The 20,775-nt window shown below is 40.1% G+C and overlaps 1 protein-coding gene across 1 annotated transcript in view; it reads left to right on the forward strand.

Annotated features, from left to right (window-relative positions):
- Nucleotides 1-20,775, forward strand: part of FBXO15 (F-box protein 15) — a 644,716-nt gene that overhangs the window by 593,485 nt on the left and 30,456 nt on the right. The window lies entirely within an intron of this gene.

Raw genomic sequence — 20,775 nt, forward strand, 5'->3', positions numbered from 1 at the left:
CACAATATTACTGATGTATTGAATTAAAATCTTAAGGTATCATTAATCTATCTGCAGTTTATATTTCTAAGTTACGTTGTAATTGCGGAGTGACATTCCTGTCTTATGAATAGTTCTCATAATCTCATATGCTTATTGGGTTTCTATTATTTCAGTTTATCTAATTTTTATGAGAGCACTCTAGTATTATTTATTTATTTATTTTTTTATTTTATTTATTTTTTGCTTATTTTTCGTTGCGGATAGGTTGAAAGTATGTCATAGCTTAGGGTCATTATAAAGTATCAGACAGCTATTTTTGTCTCAGAGGTGATAATATTAAGTTATTCTATAAACCAGTTTAAATTTTTTTAAAAATAGGTATCATTACCCGGCAAAAATATCGCGCATATATATATCAAAATTGTATTGTTGGGTTTACACATTTGGGTTGGTTAAATCTATATGTTTAAGTTAAATCATCTCTGAAGATGTCTTTATTCATAGATATGGTTTGTTATTATGTTGTTTTCTGTATCAACTATTCCATCCTAATAATGCTATGTATACTGTTACAGCACCCATATTGTTATACTAAATACCTTAATAAAAATCTTTGATTAAAAAAAAATTATAAAAATAAAAAAATCCTAACATATAATTAAAATAAAAAATCCTAACATTGCTTAAAAAAAACCTAAGATTAAATTAAAGGGACAGTCAACACCAGCATTTTTGTTGTTTTAAAGGATAGATAATCCCTTAATTACCAATTCCCCAGTTTTGCATAACCAACACAGTTATAATTATACACGTTTTACCTCTGTAATTACCTTAGCAGACTATCCCCTTATTTCAGTTCTTTAGCCAATCAGAGCTGTCTCCATGGTAAATTGACGTGCATGAGCTCAATGTTATCTATTTGAAACACGTGAATTAATGCCCTCTAGTGGTGAAAAACTATCAAAAGGCATTTAGATTAGAGGCGGCCTTCAAGGTCTAAGAAATTAGCATATGAACCTCCTAGGTTTAACTTTCAATTAAGACTGCCAAGAGAACAAAGCAAAATTGGTGATAAGAGTAAATTGGAAAGTTGTTTAAAATTACACGCCCTATTTGAAACATGAAAGTTTTTTTTGGACTTGACTGTCCCTTTAAAATAAAAAAAACTAATATTACAAAAAATAAGAAAATCTAAAATTACAGAAAAAGATAAACAAAATTATCCAAAATAAAAAAAATTAAACCTAATCTAATACCCCTATAAAAATGTCCTGCAAAATAAAAACACCCCCTAGCTAACACTAAACTACCAGTAGCCCTTATAAGGGCCTTTTGTAGGGCATTGCCCTAAAGTGATCAGCTCTTTAACCCCATAAAATGACAAAGTCCCCACTAACAGTACAACCCCCCACACACCCAAAATAAAAAAACTAATCGACCCAAGGGGCATTTGTATGGGCATTGCAATCAGCTCTTTTGCTGCCCATTAAAATAAAAAATCCCTGATCTAAAAAAAAAACACCCCAAAAATGAAAAAAAAAAAACCCTAAGTCATCCAGCACGGGGACCTCTTCTATCTTAATCTGGAGCGAAGGCGGCGCAGAGCGGAGGTGGCCGCAGAGCAGGAACGACGGCCGGGCAGACATCCAGCGTGGAGGATCCCCTTCATGCGATCGCCGCCGCACACTGAAGATTGAATGCAAGGTACCCTTTTTATATTTGGGGTACCTTGCATTCCTATTTGCTGAAAAATTCAAATCGGCCAATAGGATGATAGCTACTGAAATCCTATTGGCTGATTCTCTGCATACCTTTTTCTCAATTTTATCATTTTTATGTTTTTGCCTCGTCAGAAGCAGTTTCTTTCATGTAATTGGCAAGAGTCCATGAGTTAGTGACGTATGGGATATACAATCCTACCAGAAGGGGTAAAGTTTCCCAAACCTCAAAATGCCTATAAATACACCGCTCACCACACCCACAATTCAGTTTTACAAACTTTGCCTCCTATGGAGGTGGTGAAGTAAGTTTGTGCTAAGATTTCTACGTTGACATGCGCTTCTCAGCATTTTGAAGCCCGATTCCTCTCAGAGTACTGCGAATGTCAGAGGGACGAGGAGAGTATTACCTATTGAATGCAGTGATTTTCCTAACGGGGGTCTATTTAATAGGTTCTCTGTTATCGGTCGTAGAGATTCATCTCCTACCTCCCTTTTCAGATCGACGACATACTCTCAAATACCATTACCTCTACTGATAACTGTTTCAGTACTGGTTTGGCTATCTGCTATATGTGGATGGGTGTCTTTGGTAAGTATGTTTTTATTTCTTAAGACACCTCAGCTATGGTTTGGCACTTTATGCATTTATATAAAGTTCTAAATATATGTATTGTACTTATATTTGCCATGAGTCAGGTTCATGTATTTCCTTTTGCAGATTGTCAGTTTCATATTTGAGAAAGTTAATATTGAGAAATATTTTCTTACCTGGGGTTTAGTCTTTTTCTTCAATTGACTACTTGTTTTAAATTCTGGGCTGTCTTAGGCTTGCGGGTGCGCTAAATGCGTGAGAATTTTTTGGCGTGAAAAGGTACGTCCGTTGACGCTAGTTCGTCAATTCTGGCGTCGTAGTTGACGCAGGGGTTCACACAGGGTTGCGTCGTTAGTGACGCAAGTGTGTCATTTCCAGACATGGTTGGCGCCAAAAACTTTTTCAGTTACGTTGTGCGTCATACTTGGCGCCAAACTTTTTTTCATTATTTATTGCCCCATTGCTTTTGTCTCTTGCCTTTTTCTATGTCAGAGGGCTATGCTATTTGCATTTTTTTCCCATTCCTGAAACTGTCATATAAGGAAATTGATCATTTTGCTTTATATGTTGTTTTTTCTTTTACATTCTGCAAGATGTCTCAATCTGATCCTGCCTCAGAAGTATCTGCTGGAACTTTGCTGCCTGACATCGGTTCTACCAAAGCTAAGTGCATTTGTTGTAAAATTGTGGAGAGTATATATCCTTATGTCATTTGTATTAGTTGTCATGATAACTTTTACATGCAGATAAAATGTCCATCTGTAATAGTACATTGCCGGTTGCAGTTCCTTCAACTTCTAATGTACATGATATACCTATAAATTTTAAAGAATTTGTTACTGATTCTATTCAGAAGGCTTTGTCTGCATTTCCACCTTCTAATAAGCGTAAGAGGTCTTTTAAAACTTCTGATTCAGTTGATGAAATTTCAAATGACCGACAGCATAATGAATTATCCACCTCTGATGAGGATCTATCTGATTCAGAAGATCCTTCCTCAGACATTGACAGTGACAAATCTACTTATTTATTTAAAATAGAGTATATGCGTTCTTTGTTAAAAGAAGTGTTAATTACTTTGGATATTGAGGAAGCTAGTCCTCTTGATATTAAAACAAGTAATCGTTTAAATGTTGTTTTTAAACCTACTGTTGTTACTCCAGAGGTTTTTCCTATTCCTGATTCTATTTCTGAAATTATTTCTAAGGAATCGAATAAGCCAGGTACTCCTTTTAATCCTTCTGCAAGGTTTAAAAAATTGTATCCTTTACCAGCGATTGCAATAGAGTTTTGGGAAAAGATCCCCAAAGTTGATGGAGCTTTTTCTACTCTTGCTAAACGAACCACTATTCCTATGGAAGATAGTACTTCATTTAAAGATCCTTTAGATAGGAAGCTTGAATCTTATCTAAGGAAAGCCAATTTATATTCAGGTCATCTTCTTAGGCCTGCAATTACTTTGGCTGATGTTGCAGCTGCTTCAAATTTTTGGTTGGAGAATTTAGTGCAACAGGAATTGGATTCTGACATATCTAGCATTGTTCGCTTACTTCAACATGCTAATCATTTTATTTGTGATGCCATTTCTCTTGTAAGGTGTATCCAGTCCACGGATTCATCCTTTACTTGTGGGATATTCTCCTTCCTAACAGGAAGTGGCAAAGAGAGCACACAGCAGAGCTGTCCATATAGCTCCCCCTCTAGCTCCACCCCCCAGTCATTTTCTTTGCCAGCTCTAAGCAATAGGGTCTCTCTCGGAAGGGTAAAGTGAATGTAGTGTTAGATTTGTAGTTTTTGTTCTACAAGCAAAAGTTTATTTTTAAATGGTACCGGTTTGTACTATTTACTCTCCAGCAGAAAAGGGATGAAGATTTCTGCAGAGAGGAAAATGATTTTAGCATGTTGTAACTAAAATCCACTGCTGTTCCCACACAGGACTGAGGAGTACAAGAAAACTTCAGTTGGGGGGAACGGTTTGCAGATTATACTGCAATAAGGTGTGTTCAGTCATTTATTTCTAGACAAGACTGTGATAATGCTAGAAAACGACTGATAAGATCCCCATGAGGGAAGAGTAAGCTTTATTCAGAGACTAAGTATGGAATTACAAGCTTACATTACAGGGCTAATCTATGCTGGTTGACACTTTTTTATGGGTTGACACTTTTTTATGGCAAATGGTTTTTACTTATAAACATCGTTTTTGAGACACTTAGAAGGTCCTTTTGGGTTTCTTTCAGGGGTTGTTACCCACATGGCTAATATTATAACTCCTAGGAGTGTTTCTTTAGGCCTCACAGCACTGGAGTAAGGTGGGAGGGGCCTAATTTCGCGCCTCAGATGCGCAGTTAGATGGACTAGATCTTCAGGCTTTGTTCACATGGTGGCTCCTGCTACAATTTGAGGACCCATAAGAAGCTTTTTCCCCATAAATCCGACTCCTAAGGGAAGGTAGGGCCACAGCAGAGCGGTGGCAAGGTGCTAAATTTGTTTTAACCGGTCTGTTAGCTTACTATTGATCCGGTTTGGACATTAAGGGGTTAATCGATTTATTTTGCTAGTTGTGCAATCTTACCAATGCTTTAGGTACATACTGTGAAAATTTCAGAAAGTTTGGTTTATTTTTTACTGTTTTGGAAAATTGTGTGCCTTTTTTATCTCTTAACCCCTTAATGACCACAGCACTTTTCCATTTTCTGTCCGTTTGGGACCAAGGCTATTTTTACATTTCTGCTGTGTTTATGTTTAGCTGTAATTTTCCTCTTACTCATTTACTGTACCGATATATATTATATACCGTTTTTCTCGCCATTAAATGGACTTTCTAAATATACCATTATTTTCATCATATCTTATAATTTACTATAAAAAAAATTATAAAATATGAGGAAAAAATGGAAAAAAACACACTTTTTCTAACTTTGACCCCCAAAATCTGTTACACATGTACAACCACCAAAAAAAACACCCATGCTAAATAGTTTCTAAATTTTGTCCTGAGTTTAGAAATACCCAATGTTTACATCTTCTTTGCTTTTTTTGTAAGTTATAGGGCCATAAATACAAGTAGCACTTTGCTATTTCCAAACCATTATTTTTCAAAATTAGCGCTAGTTACATTAGAACACTAATATCTTTCAGGAATCTCTGAATATCCATTGACATGTATATATTTTTTTTTAGTAGACATCCCAAAGTATTGATCTAGGCCCATTTTGGTATATTTCATGCCATCATTTCGCCGCCAAATTCGATTAAATACAAAAAATCGTTCACTTTTTCACTAATGTTTTCACAAACTTTTGGTTTCTCACTGAAATTATTTACAAACAGCTTGTGCAATTATGGCTTAAATGGTTGTAAATTCTTCTCTGGGATCCCCTTTGTTCAGAAATAGCAGACATATATGGCTTTGGCATTGCTTTTTAGCAATTAGAAGGCTGCTAAATGCCACTGCGCAGTACACGTGTATTATGCCCAGTAGTGAAGGGGTTAATTAGGGAGCATGTAGGGAACTTTTAGAGGTAATTTTAGCTTTAGTGTAGTGTAGTACACAACCCCAAGTATTGATCTAGGCCAATTTTGGTATATTTCATGCCACCATTTCACCGCCAAATGCGATCAAATTAAAAAAACGTTACATTTTTCACAATTTTAGGTTTTTCACTGAAATCATTTACAAACAGCTTGTGCAATTATGGCACAAATGGTTGTAAATGCTTCTCTGGGATCCCCTTTGTTCAGAAATATGGCTTTGGCATTGCTTTTTGGTAATTAGAAGGCCGCCAAATGCCGCTGCGCATCACACGTGTTTTATGGCTAGCAGTGATGGGGTTAATTATGTAGCTTGTAGGGTTAATTTTAGCTTTATTGTAGAGCTCAGCCTCCCACCTGAAACATCAGACCCCCTGATCCCTCCCAAACAGCTTTTTTCCCTCCCCCACCCCACAATTGTCCCCGCCATCTTAAGTACTGGCAGACAAAAAGTTTTTTTTTTTATTTAATTGCCCTTTTCTTTAGTGTAGCTTCCCCCCCCCCCAGATCAAACCCCCACCCCTTCCAGATCCCTTAGATTATTTATTTATTTAAATGTTGTTTTTTTAACTTTTATTAACATTTATTTTTCTGCAGTGTAGCGGTTCCCTCCTGCTCCCGCCCCGTGCACGCGCCCGCCGCCCCCGTGCACGCGCGCGCTCCCGTGCGCTATCCCGCCCCCGATCCCGCTCCCCTCCACTTCATTCGGCACATCGATGGCCGCCCACCCGCCTCCCAGACTTGCTCCCACCCACCAACGACACCGGCCACCGATGTCCGGTGCAGAGAGGGCCACAGAGTGGCTCTCTCTGCATCGGATGGCCAAGGGGGTTATTGCAGGATGCCTTGATATCGAGGCATCACTGAAATAACCGGAAAGCAGCTGGAAGCGAGCAGGATCGCTTCCAGCTGCTTTCCAGACCAAGGACGTACGCGACACGTCCTCGGTCATTAACTGTATTTTTTTTGAGGACGTGTGGCGTACATCCTTGGTCGTTAAGGGGTTAAAGGCACAGTAACGTCTTTTTGCAAAGTCTGTTTTTGCTTGATTAATGTGATTTCTAAGCCTGTTTGTCTTACTACTAGTCTGTTAAACATGTCTGTCACCAAGAAAAATCCTTGTTCAATGTGTTTAGAAGCCATGGTGGAACCCCCTCTCAAAATGTGTCCCACGTGTACTGATATGTCTATACATTTTAAAGATCATATTGTTGCACTTAAAAATGTGGCCCAAGATGATTCTCAGACAGAAGGTAATGAGGTTAGCCCGTTGACCTCTCCCCAAGTGTCACAACCAGTTACGCCCACTCAAGCAACGCCTAGCACCTCTAGCGCGTCTAACTCTTTTACCTTACAAGATTTGGCAGCAGTTATGGATAATACCCTCTCAGTATTTTTATCTAAGCTGCCCGTGTTACCTGCAAAGCGTGATTGCTCTGTTTTAAGAACAGATTATGAGCATTCTGACGCTTTAGTAGCCGTATCATATATACACTCACAACGCTCTGAAATGGGGGCGAGGGATGTGCTGTCTGAGGGAGAAGTTTCCGATTCGGGAAAGGTTGCTCCTCAGTCAGATTCAGATACGTTGGCCTTTAAATTTAAACTAGAACACCTCCGCTTATTACTCAGGGAGGTATTAGTTACTCTGGATGACTGTGACCCTTTGGTGGTCCCAGAGAAATTGTGTAAAATGGACAAGTACCTAGAAGTTCCTGTTTACACTGATGTGTTCCCGGTCCCTAAGAGGATTGCGGATATAGTAACTAGGGAGTGGGATAGACCAAGTATTCCGTTTGTTCCCCCTCCTGACACCACAGTTGTGCTTTTAAAGACCCTATGGATAAAAAATTAGAGGGTTTACTTAGGAAAATTTTTGTTTATCAAGGTTTTCTTCTCCAACCTATTGCGTGCATTGTTCCTGTAACTACTGCAGCTACTTTCTGGTTCGAGGCGCTGGAAGATGCGCTCCAGACGGAGACCTCATATGAGGATATTATGGTCAGAATTAAGGCTCTTAAGCTGGCTAATTCTTTTATCACAGATGCCGCTTTCCAACTAGCTAAGTTAGCGGCAAAGAATTCAGGTTTCGCCATTCTGGCGCGCAGGGCGCTATGGCTCAAGTCTTGGTCGGCCGATGTGTCGTCAAAATCCAAACTGCTGAACATCCCTTTCAAAGGAAAGACCCTTTTCGGGCCAGAATTGAAAGAGATTATCTCAGAAATCACTGGGGGAAAAGGCCATGCTCTCCCTCAGGACAAATCCTTTAAGACAAAGACAAAGAACAAACAAAATCATTTTCGTTCCTTTCGAAATTTCAGGAGCGGTCTTGCTTCATCCTCCCCTGCTGCGAAGCAAGAGGGTAACACTTCACAACCCAGGGCAGCCTGGAAACCTTACCAGGGCTGGAACAAGAGTAAACAGGCTAAGAAGCCTGCAGCTGCCCCCAAGACAGCATGAAGGGGTAGCCCCCGATCCGGGACCGGATCTAGTAGGGGGCAGACTCTCTCTCTTCGCTCAGGCCTGGGCAAGAGACGTACACGATCCCTGGGCCTTAGAGATTGTATCCCAGGGATATCTTCTAGAATTCAAGGACTCCCCCTCCAAGGGGAAGGTTCCATATTTCTCGTCTGTCTACAGACACGACAAAGAAAGAGGCATTCTTACGCTGTGTAGAAGACCTATTTACAATGGGAGTGATCCAGTTTCAATTGTGGAACAAGGGCTGGGGTTTTACTCAAACCTGTTTGTGGTTCCCAAAAAAGAAGGAACTTTCAGACCAATCCTGGATCTCAAAATTCTAAACAAATTCCTCAGAGTCCCATCATTTAAGATGGAGACCTTTCGGACAATCTTACCAATGATCCAGGAGGGTCAATATATGACTACTGTGGATCTAAAGGATGCGTATCTGCACATTCCTATCCACAAAGATCATCACCAGTTTCTCAGGTTCGCCTTTCTGGACAAGCATTATCAGTTTGTGGCTCTCCCTTTCGGGTTGGCCACTGCTCCCAGAATTTTCACAAAGGTGCTAGGGTCCCTCCTGGCGGTGCTAAGACCGCGGGGCATAGCAGTGGCACCTTATCTAGACGACATCTTAATTCAGGCGTCAACTTTCAAAAGAGCCAAGTCTCACACGGAAATTGTAGTGGCCTTTCTGAGGTCTCACGGGTGGAAGGTGAACATCAAAAAGAGTTCTCTCTCCCCCCTCACAAGAGTTCCCTTCCTAGGAACACTAATAGACTCGGTAGAAATGAAAATATTTCTGACGGAGGTCAGAAAGTTAAAACTCTTAACTACTTGCCGAGCTCTTCATTCCATTCCTCGGCCATCTGTAGTTCAGTGCATGGAGACAATCGGATTAATGGTAGCAGCAATGGACATAGTCCCTTTTGCACGGATACACCTCAGACCACTGCAACTATGCATGCTCAAACAGTGGAATGGGGATTATGCAGATTTGTCTCCTCAAATACAGTTGGACCAGGGGACCAGATATTCTCTTCTCTGGTGGTTGTCTCAGGATCACCTGGCTCAGGGAATGTGTTTCCGCAGACCAGAGTGGATCATCGTAATGACCGACGCCAGTCTGTTGGGCTGGGGTGTGGTCTGGAACTCCCTGAAATCTCAGGGCTTATGGTCTCGGGAAGAAGCTCTTCTCCCGATAAATATTCTGGAACTGAGGGCGATATTCAACGCTCTTCAGGCATGGCCTCAGCTAGCTGCGGCCATATTCATCAGATTTTAGTCGGACAACATCACGACTGTAGCTTACATCAACCATCAAGGGGGAACAAGGAGTCCCCTAGCAATGATGGAAGTAACCAAAATAATCAGGTGGGCGGAGGATCACTCTTGCCACCTCTCAGCAATTCACATCCCAGGAGTAGACAACTGGGAAGCGGATTTTCTAAGTTGTCAGACTTTTCATCCGAGGGAGTGGGAACTCCACCCGGAGGTATTTGCCCAGCTGATTCAGCGATGGGGCACTCCAGAATTGGTTCTGATGGCGTCCCATCAGAATGCCAAACTTCCTCTTTTTGGGTCCAGGTCCCGGGATCCCCAGGCGGCGTTGATAGATGCTCTAGCAGCGCCTTGGTCCTTCAATCTGGCCTATGTGTTTCCACCGTTTCCTCTTCTTCCTCGTCTGGTTGCCAGAATCAATCAGGAGAGGGCGTCTGTGATTCTAATAGCGCCTGCGTGGCCACGCAGGACCTGGTATGCAGACCTAGTGGACATGTCATCCGTTCCACCATGGACTCTGCCAATGAGGCAGGACCTTCTACTTCAAGGTCCTTTCAAACATCCAAATCTAATTTCTCTGCGTCTGACTGCTTGGAGATTGAACGCCTAATTCTATCTAAGCATGATTTCTCTGAGTCGGTTATCGATACCCTGTTTCAGGCCAGAAAGCCTGTCACCAGGAAAATCTACCATAAGATTTGGCGAAAATATCTTTGTTGGTGCGAATCCAAGGGTTACTCATGGAGTAAGATTAGGATTCCCAGGATATTGTCTTTTCTCCAAGAAGGATTGGAGAAAGGATTATCAGCTAGTTCCTTAAAAGGACAGATATCTGTTTTGTCTATTCTTTTACACAAACGTCTGACAGAGGTACCAGACGTTCAAGCGTTTAGTCGGGCTTTAGTCAGAATCAAGCCTGTTTATAGACCTGTGGCTCCGCCATGGAGTCTGAATTTAGTTCTTTCAGTTCTGCAAGGGGTTCCGTTTGAACCTTTACATTCCATAGATATTAAACTTTTATCTTGGAAAGTTTTGTTTTTGGTAGCTATCTCTTCTGATTGAAGAGTTCCAGAGTTATCTGCTTTGCAGTGTAACTCACCTTACTTGGTGTTCCACGCAGATAAGGTTGTTTTGCGTACCAAACCCGGTTTTCTTCCTAAGGTTGTGTCTAATAAGAATATTAATCAGGAAATTGTTGTTCCTTCCCTGTGTCCTAATCCTTTTTCGAAGAAGGAACGTCTGTTACACAATCTTGATGTGGTTCGTGCTTTAAAGTTCTATTTACAAGCAACTAAGGATTTCAGACAAACAACTTCATTGTTTGTCATCTATTCTGGTAAGAGGAGAGGTCAGAAGGCGACTGCTACCTCTTTTTCCTTTTGGCTGAAAAGCATCATCCGTCTGGCCTATGAGACTGCTGGCCAGCAACCTCCTGAAACAATTACTGCTCATTCTACCAGAGCAGTGGCTTCCACATGGGCTTTTAAAAATGAGGCTTCTGTTGAACAGATTTGTAAGGCAGCGACTTGGTCTTCGCTGCATGCCTTTTCCAAATTTTCCAAATTCGATACTTTTGCTTCTTCGGAGGCTATTTTTGGGGAGAAAGGTTTTACAAGTAGTGGTGCCTTCCGTTTAAGGTACCTGTCTTGTTCCCTCCCTTCATCCGTGTCCTAAAGCTTTAGTATTGGTATTCCACAAGTAAAGGATGAATTTGTGGACTGGATACACCTTACAAGAGAAAACAGAATTTATGCTTACCTGATAAATTACTTTCTCTTGTGGTGTATCCAGTCCACGGCCCGCCCTGGCTATTAAGTCAGGTAGATCTTTTTGTTTAAACTACAGTCACCACTGCACCCTATGGTTTCTCCTTTTTCTTCATAACCTCCGGTCGAATGACTGGGGGGTGGAGCTAGAGGGGGAGCTATATGGACAGCTCTGCTGTGTGCTCTCTTTGCCACTTCCTGTTAGGAAGGAGAATATCCCACAAGTAAAGGATGAATCCGTGGACTGGATACACCACAAGAGAAAGTAATTTATCAGGTAAGCATAAATTCTGTTTTTTGATGTTATCAAAATTGATGTTAGATCCATGTCTTTAGCTATTTTAGCTAGAAGAGCTTTATGGCTTAAATCTTGGAATGCTGATATGACATCTAATTCTAGATTACTATCTCTTTCTTTCCAAGGAAATAATTTATTTGGTTCTCAGTTGGATTCTATTATTTCAACTGTTACTTGGGGGGAAAGGAGTTTTTTTTTGCCTCAGGATAAAAAAACCTAAGGGTAAATCTAAGGCTTCTAATAGTTTTCGTTCCTTTTGTCAAAATAAGGAACAAAAATCTTATCCTTCCCCAAAGGAATCTGTTTCCAATTGGAAGCCTTCCTCAAATTGAAATAAATCCAAGTCTTTCAAGAAACCAAAATCAGCCCCTAAATCCGCATGAAGGTGCGGCCCTCATTCCAGCACAGCTGGTAGGGGGCAGATTAAGGTTTTTCAAGGATGTTTGAATAAATTCTGTCCAAAATCAATGGATTCAGAGCATTGTCTCTCAGGGGTACCGAATAGGATTCAGAGTAAGACCTCCTGTGAGAAGATTTTTTCTCTCACGCATCCCAGTGAATCCAGTAAAAGCTCAGGCTTTCCTGAAGTGTGTTTCAGATCTGGAGGTTTCAGGGGTAATCATGCCGGTTCTTTTTCAGGGATAATCATGCCGGTTCCTTTTCAGGAACAAGGCCTGGGGTTTTATTCAAATCTATTCATTGTCCCAAAGAAAGAAAATACATTCAGACCAGTTCTGGATCTGAAAATTTTGAATCGTTATGTAAGAGTACCAACTTTCAAGATGGTGACTATAAGGACTATTCTGACTTTTGTTCAGCAAGGACATTATATGTCTACAATAGACTTGCAGGATGCTTACCTTCATATTCCGATTCATCCAGAACATTATCAGTTCCTGAGATTCTCTTTTCTACAGGGAGTGCAGAATTATTAGGCAAATGAGTATTTTGACCACATCATCCTCTTTATGCATGTTGTCTTACTCCAAGCTGTATAGGCTCGAAAGCCTACTACCAATTAAGCATATTAGGTGATGTGCATTTCTGTAATGAGAAGGGGTGTGGTCTAATGACATCAACACCCTATATCAGGTGTGCATAATTATTAGGCAACTTCCTTTCCTTTGGCAAAATGGGTCAAAAGAAGGACTTGACAGGCTCAGAAAAGTCAAAAATAGTGAGATATCTTGCAGAAGGATGCAGCACTCTTAAAATTGCAAAGCTTCTGAAGCGTGATCATCGAACAATCAAGCGTTTCATTCAAAATAGTCAACAGGGTCGCAAGAAGCGTGTGGAAAAACCAAGGCGCAAAATAACTGCCCATGAACTGAGAAAAGTCAAGCGTGCAGCTGCCAAGATGCCACTTGCCACCAGTTTGGCCATATTTCAGAGCTGCAACATCACTGGAGTGCCCAAAAGCACAAGGTGTGCAATACTCAGAGACATGGCCAAGGTAAGAAAGGCTGAAAGACGACCACCACTGAACAAGACACACAAGCTGAAACGTCAAGACTGGGCCAAGAAATATCTCAAGACTGATTTTTCTAAGGTTTTATGGACTGATGAAATGAGAGTGAGTCTTGATGAGCCAGATGGATGGACCCGTGGCTGGATTGATAAAAAGGGCAGAGAGCTCCAGCCCGACTCACACGCCAGCAAGGTGGAGGTGGAGTACTGGTTTGGGCTGGTATCATCAAAGATGAGCTTGTGGGGCCTTTTCGGGTTGAGGATGGAGTCAAGCTCAACTCCCAGTCCTACTGCCAGTTTCTGGAAGACACCTTCAAGCAGTGGTAAAGGAAGAAGTCTGCATCCTTCAAGAAAAACATGATTTTAATGCAGGACAATGCTCCATCACACGCATCCAAGTACTCCACAGCGTGGCTGGCAAGAAAGGGTATAAAAGAAGAAAATCTAATGACATGGCCTCCATGTTCACCTGATCTGAACCCCATTGAGAACCTGTGGTCCATCATCAAATGTGAGATTTACAAGGAGGGAAAACAGTACACCTCTCTGAACAGCGTCTGGGAGGCTGTGGTTGCTGCTGCACGCAATGTTGATGGTAAACAGATCAAAACACTGACAGAATCCATGGATGGCAGGCTTTTGAGTGTCCTTGCAAAGAAAGGTGGCTATATTGGTCACTGATTTGTTTTTGTTTTGTTTTTGAATGTCAGAAATGTATATTTGTGAATGTTGAGATGTTATATTGGTTTCACTGGTAAAAATAAATAATTGAAATGGGTATATATTTGTTTTTTGTTAAGTTGCCTAATAATTATGCACAGTAATAGTCACCTGCACACACAGATATCCCCCTAAAATAGCTATAACTAAAAACAAACTAAAAACTACTTCCAAAACTATTCAGCTTTGATATTAATGAGTTTTTTGGGTTCATTGAGAACATGGTTGTTGTTCAATAATAAAATTAATCCTCAAAAATACAACTTGCCTAATAATTCTGCACTCCCTGTAGACAAGCATTACCAATTTGTTGCTCTTCCATTTGGCCTAGCAACAGCTCCAAAAATCTTTTCAAAGGTTCTGGGTGCCCTACTCTCTGTAATCAGAGAACAGGGTATTGCGGTGTTTCCTTATTTGGACGATATCTTGGTACTAGCTCAGTCTTTACATTCTGCAGAATCTCACACGAATCAACTTGTGTTGTTTCTTCGAAAACATGGTTGGAGGATCAATTTACCAAAGAGTTTTTTGATTCCTCAGACAAGGGTCACCTTTTTAGGTTTCCAGATAGATTCAGTGTCCATGACTCTGTCTCTATAAGACAAGAGACGTTTAAAATTGGTTGCAGCCTGTCGGCACCTTCAGTCTCAGTCATTCCCTTCAGTGACTATGTGCATGGAAGTTTTAGGCCTCATGACTGCAGCATCGGACGCAATTCCTTTTGCTCGTTTTCATATGAGACCTCTCCAGCTTTGCATGCTGAATCAATGGTGCCGGGATTATACAAAGATATCACAATTAATATCCTTAAATCCCAATGTTTGACGCTCTCTGACGTGGTGGTTAAATCACCAGAGTTTAGTTCAAGGGGCCTCTTTTGTTCAGCCAACCTGGACTGTGATCACAACAGATGCAAGTCTTTCAGGTTGGGCAGCTGTCTGGGGATCTCTGACAGCAAAAGGGGTTTGGAAATCTCAAGAGGCGAGATTACCAATCAATATTGTAGAACTCTGTGCAATTCTCAGAGCTCTTTAGTTTTGGCCTCTGTTGAAGAGAGAACCGTTCATTTGTTTTCAGACAGACAATATCACAACGGTGGCATATGTCAATCATCAGGGTGGGACTCACAGTCCCCTAGCTATGAAAGAAGTATCTCGGATACTTGTTTGGGCGGAATCCAGCTCTTGTCTAATTTCTGCGGTTCATATCCCAGGTGTAGACAATTGGGAGGCAGATTTTCTCAGCCGTCAGACTTTACATCCAGGGGAGTGGTCTCTCCATCTGGATGTGTTTTCTCAGATTGTTCAGATGTGGGGTCTTCCAGAAATAGATCTGATGGCTTCTCATCTAAACAAGAAACTTCCCAGATACCTGTCCAGGTCCCGGGATTCTCAGGCGGAAGCAGTGGATGCGCTGACACTTCCTTGGTGTTATCAACCTGCTTATATCTTCCTGCCTCTAGTTCTTCTTCCGAGAGTGATCTCCAAAATCATCATGGAACAATCTTTTGTGTTGCTGGTGGCTCCAGCATGGCCCCACAGGTTTTGGTATGCAAATCTTGTTCGGATGTCCAGTTGCCAACCTTGGCCACTTCCGTTAAGGCCAGACCTACTGTCTCAAGGTCAGTTTTTCCATCAGGATCTCAAATCATTAAATTTGAAGGTATAGAAATTGAACGTTTAGTATTAAGTCATAGAGGTTTCTCTGACTCAGTAATTAATACTATGTTACAAGCTCGTAAATCTGTCTCTAGGAAGATTTATTATCGAGTTTGGAAGACTTACATTTCATGGTGTTCTTCTCATAAATTCTCTTGGCATTCTTTTAGAATTCCTAGAATTTTATAGTTACTCCAGGATGGTTTGGATAGGGGTTAGTCTGCAAGTTCCTTGAAGGGACAAATCTCTGCTCTTTCGGTTTTATTTCACAGAAAGATTGCTAATCTTCCTGATATTCACTGTTTTGTACAGACTTTAGTTCGTATTAAGCCTGTCATTAAATCAATCTCTCCTCCTTGGAGTCTTAATTTAGTTTTGAAGGAGTTACAGGCTCCTCCTTTTGAGCCTATTCATTCTTTGGATATTAAACTACTTTCTTGGAAAGTGTTGTTCCTTTTGGCTATCTGTTCTGCTAGAAGAGTTTCTGAGCTATCTGCTCTTTCTTGTGAATCTCCTTTTCTGATTTTTCATCAGGAAAAGGCGGTTTTGCGGACTTCATTTGAATTTTTACCTAAGGTTGTGAATTCTAACATTAGTAGAGAAATTGTTGTCCCATCCTTGTGTCCTAATCCTAAGAATACTTTGGAAAGATCCTTACATTCTTTGGATGTGGTAAGAGCTTTGAAATATTATGTTGAAGCTACTAAAGATTTCAGGAAGACTTCTAGTCTATTTGTTATATTTTCTGGTCCTAGGAAAGGTCAGAAGGCTTCTGCTATTTCCTTGGCCTCTTGGTTAAAGCTTTTGATTCATCAAGCTTTATTTGGAGTCGTGTCAAGTCCCGCCTCAGAGAATTACAGCTCATTCTACTAGGTCAGTCTCCACTTCGTGGGCTTTTAAGAATGAAGCTTCAGTTGATCAGATTTGCAAAGCAGCGACTTGGTCCTCTTTGCATACATTTACTAAATTCTTTTTTTTTTTATCATATTTTTTATTGAGAGTGAAAAAAAAAGGAGATAGCAACAAAATTCATATAAACAGTATAAATCTGTCACCTATACAATCAACATGCAAATAGATAACAATCCGGAGAGTCATTGTTTAACTACTCAATACAAGACACTCTTACCATTACATGACAGATTTGATAAAGTAACCTAAATTCATCCTTAGTTTCTACTTTCTCTTTTTTTTTTTTTTGCCTGTAAGGCTTTTACGTACAGATATAACAACTGAGTTATACTCTTCGTTTGTCTGAGATCTTAGACTAAACTATATACTTCATAAATTATTTGCATCAACGGCCATCAAAGAAAAAAAAAACATTCATAGAAAGATAACCTGCAAAAAAAATATACAAAAAGAATACAGTTCCTATTGCCGGGTTTCGAAACTAATACCTATTCATTTCCCAGATGGCTCCTATCTCTTTTATCAAAGCATAGAGCCTACTTGCAAGTAATAATCTCAGTAAGCTGTTTCCTGGCCAGTTTGGATTACTATTTCTAGTTCAAACGATTAAGCATGCTTCCCCCGAGTGGAGAGGGAAAGGACTGAGGGGGGGGGAGGGAAAGAAGAGGAAGAAAAGAAAAAAATTTATGCTTGTTATCATGAATATTACTTTCCGCGTACTTCTCTTTCCCTGTTTTTATCCCCTGTTACTTTTCGCCCCTAATTCCCACCTAACTGGAAGAGATCCAGTTCAGCGGTAGTGTGCCAGCTATAATCAGATTCAGAAAGGGTAAAGAGTTTTGAAATGGGCATATGATCTGCTGTTGTGCTGTTGAAGATAATCCACATATATAATTTTTCCACTTCTTGAAAAATTTTACTATCTGTTTATCTACATCTTTATTCAGCCCCATTTGTTTTACAATAATCTGGCTTTTTATACTATTTTGAAATTCCATTATGGAAGGGGAGTTTCTCTGTTTCCACATTTTACATATAAGATTTCTTGCGAGTAGGATCGTTAGGTTAATAAACTGCCTATCACCTGGATTCTGCGCTGGATATAGAAAAAATATATGTTTTGCATTGAATTCTATCTTGTTCATTACATTTCGGTTTAACCAATACTGTATTTTCCTCCAAAATTGTACTATCTTTGGACAGCTCCAAAAGCAATACATCAAATAAGCATTTAAATTGTAACATTTTGGGCATATACTCTGGTGTTGAGACTATTTGGCAATTCTGGCTGGGGTTAAATAAAAATTGTTAATTATCTTGTATTGTGTCTCCCTTAAATTAACTCTGTCTGTTGCCTCTACTGTCCTCCTCAGACTGTCTGTTATATCTTTATGTTGTATGTCTGAAAAATAACTTAAGAATTTCCTTTTGATCAGGTTTATATGGGCTTCTCCCTCCCCATTCATAATATAGTGGTACCAGGTTGATATAGTTCTGATTCCAGCTTTATATAGTGTAATCCCTGGATCGGTAATTGGCTGTGCCCAGTCTTCTCCAAACCTTTTTACATATTCGCTTATTAGGTGACGGACTTGTAAATATGCATAAAAATGTTTAGAAGACGAGTTATATTCACTTGTCAAACTTGCATACGATTTTATTAATCCTGATTGTGCATCTTTCAATTGTGAAAATTATATCAAGCCCTGTGCTTTCCAATCATAGAATAACTTTTTACTATATCCTGGTGAGAATTCTGGGCTGCCGCTGATCGGAAGCAATTTGGAGATCTGGAACTCTTGCCCCAACGCCTTGCAATATTTTTGCCACGCGAGCACTATATTTGCAATTGTAATTAGGCTGCTTACATTGCTGGGTAATTGTTTGTGTGGATGGTGGAGAATCGCTTGTAGGTCAAATTGTTTAATTAGCTCCACTTCCTGTTCGTAATATGTGACGTAATCTGCTTTGCTGAGCCAGTCTATACCGAATTTAACCAGAGCCGCTAAATTGTAATACTTTATATTGGGACACGCAAAACCTCCAAATTGCTTCTCTTGTGTTAGCTTGGTAAGAGCTATACGTGACGTCCTTTTCCCCCATATAAAGAATGCACATGCTTTATTGTATCTAACCATATCTTTTTTCTGAATTAAAAAAGGTAGATTCTGTAGTAAGAAAAGAAGCTTTGGGAATATGATAGTTTTTATTAGATTTACTCGAGCTGAGATAGAGAGATAATATAAGTTCCGTTTCCCTAGGTCATGTTGTATATTCTGAAAGATTTCTTTAAAATTGAGCTGATACCATTCCGCAGGGTTCTTACTGATCCTATTACCTAAATAATTAATAATCTGTACTTCTTTAAAAGCATCTGAATAGCTATTTCTATTTTTGATGATCCAGAGTATTTATGATTTACTTAGGTTAATTTTATACCCTGAAAATGAGTTGAATGATCTTATAATCTCCATAAAACGGGGGATACTCTGACTTTTATGCCTTTAAAAATATTAATAGGTCATCAGCGTAAAGTGAAATTGATACCTTTTGTTTACCTAACAAGACCGGGGGGAGTGTCTCTTATATAAATAGCTAACGATTCTAGTGCGATATTGAAGAATAATGGTGAAAGAGGGCAACCCTGACGTGTACCTTTTTCCAATATGATATTCTGTGATAATTCTCCATTTATGAGTAGTTGGGATTTAGGTTTATTGTAGACTAATCCAATAAGGTCGACCAGGGCGCCGGAGAAACCAAATCTTTTCATCGCAGTGGTTAGATGATCCCAGATTATTGAGTCAAATGCCTTTTCAGCATCTGCGGTGACTAATGCTATATCTTCACCATTATATTTGCCTCCGGCATCCTGGACGGCCTGATACAGATAGTCCACTGTAGTAACGCATGTTACGGACTGGGTTTCTCCCGGGAATGAAACCTGCCTGGTCAGGGTGTAAAATTTCTGTGATTGATTTTTTTCAGCCTTTCTGCTATCAGTGACATTAAAATTTTATAATCCTGGTTTAAGAGGGAGATAGGACGGTATGAAGCTACATTTGCTGGATCCTTCGCTTTTTTATGTATTAGCGTGATTACAGAGTCGGCAAAATAAGTTGACTTCATATCCTTCTTTAGGAAATATTGATTAAATAATTTAGTTAATGTGGCGGTGATCTCTTCTGCGGTTATTTTATAAAATTCTGATGAAAGGCCGTCTGGCCCGGGGGCCTTACCAGCTTTAGATCTTTTTATTGTATTTAGTACTTCCGATTCGGTGATAGGTGCGTTAATTACCTGCATAGCTTCTTGTGAGATTTGTGGAATATCCAACCCCAGCCAGAATTGCTCTTTCAGTGTCTCATTCACCTCTTCCCTAGTGTATAATTTGCAATAGTAATCATAAAATGCAGCTCTGATTTCTGCTGCATTGGTATGTATTGTCTCTCCTACTCTAATAGCAAGGATTTGATTTCTTCCTGAACTTCACCAGCTTGGCCAGGTGTTTGGCGGATATCCCCTGATATCCCTGAAAAGTGGCCCTATTTTTTAACTCTTCCTGAGCCCAAAAGCTGTCCATATAGCCCCTCCCAGGCTCCGCCCCCTAGTCAATTCTCTTTGCCGCTCTGAACAAGTAGCATCTCCACGGATATCGTGAAGAGTATGTGGTGTTTAGTTGTAGTTTCTTATTCTTCTATCAAGAGTTTGTTATTTTAAAATAGTGCTGGTATGTACTATTTACTATGAAACAGAAAGAGATGAAGAGTTCTGTTTAAAAGAGGAGTATGATTTTAGCAGCAGTAACTAAAATCAATTGCTGTTCCCACGCAGGACTGTTGAGCTGAGAGAACTTCAGTTGGGGGGAACAGTTTGCAGACTTTTCTGCTCAAGGTATGACTAGCCATTTTTCTAACAAGACTGTGTAATGCTGGAAGGCTGTCATTTTTCCCTCATGGGGATCGGTAAGCCATTTTTTTAGACTCAGACAGAATAAAGGGCTTATTATGGGCTATTAACTGGTGGATACTCTTAAGGGCTAAATCGATTGTATATTTAAGTTATATTTTGAAAGTTTGAAGTAATCTTCACACTTTTATTGTTTGGGGAACGTTTTTTATCGCCAGGCATTAGTTTAGACACCTTCCCAGTCAGGAAGGGCCTTTCTCTATAGTAGGCAGAGCCTCATTTTTGCGCCATTATTGCGCAGTTACTTTTGAGTACAGTGCATGCAGCTGTATGTGTGAGGGTCTGGTATCCACTGAAAACATTCCTAGAAGGCTTGAATTGGTATCGTATACTCCCCTGGGATTGGTAAAGTCGCAACAAAGGCTGTGGCTGGGACTGTAGTGGGGTTAAAATTGCAAATGGCTCCGGT

The sequence above is a fragment of the Bombina bombina genome, chromosome 5, assembly GCF_027579735.1.
Source record: "Bombina bombina isolate aBomBom1 chromosome 5, aBomBom1.pri, whole genome shotgun sequence".
NCBI lineage: Eukaryota > Metazoa > Chordata > Amphibia > Anura > Bombinatoridae > Bombina > Bombina bombina.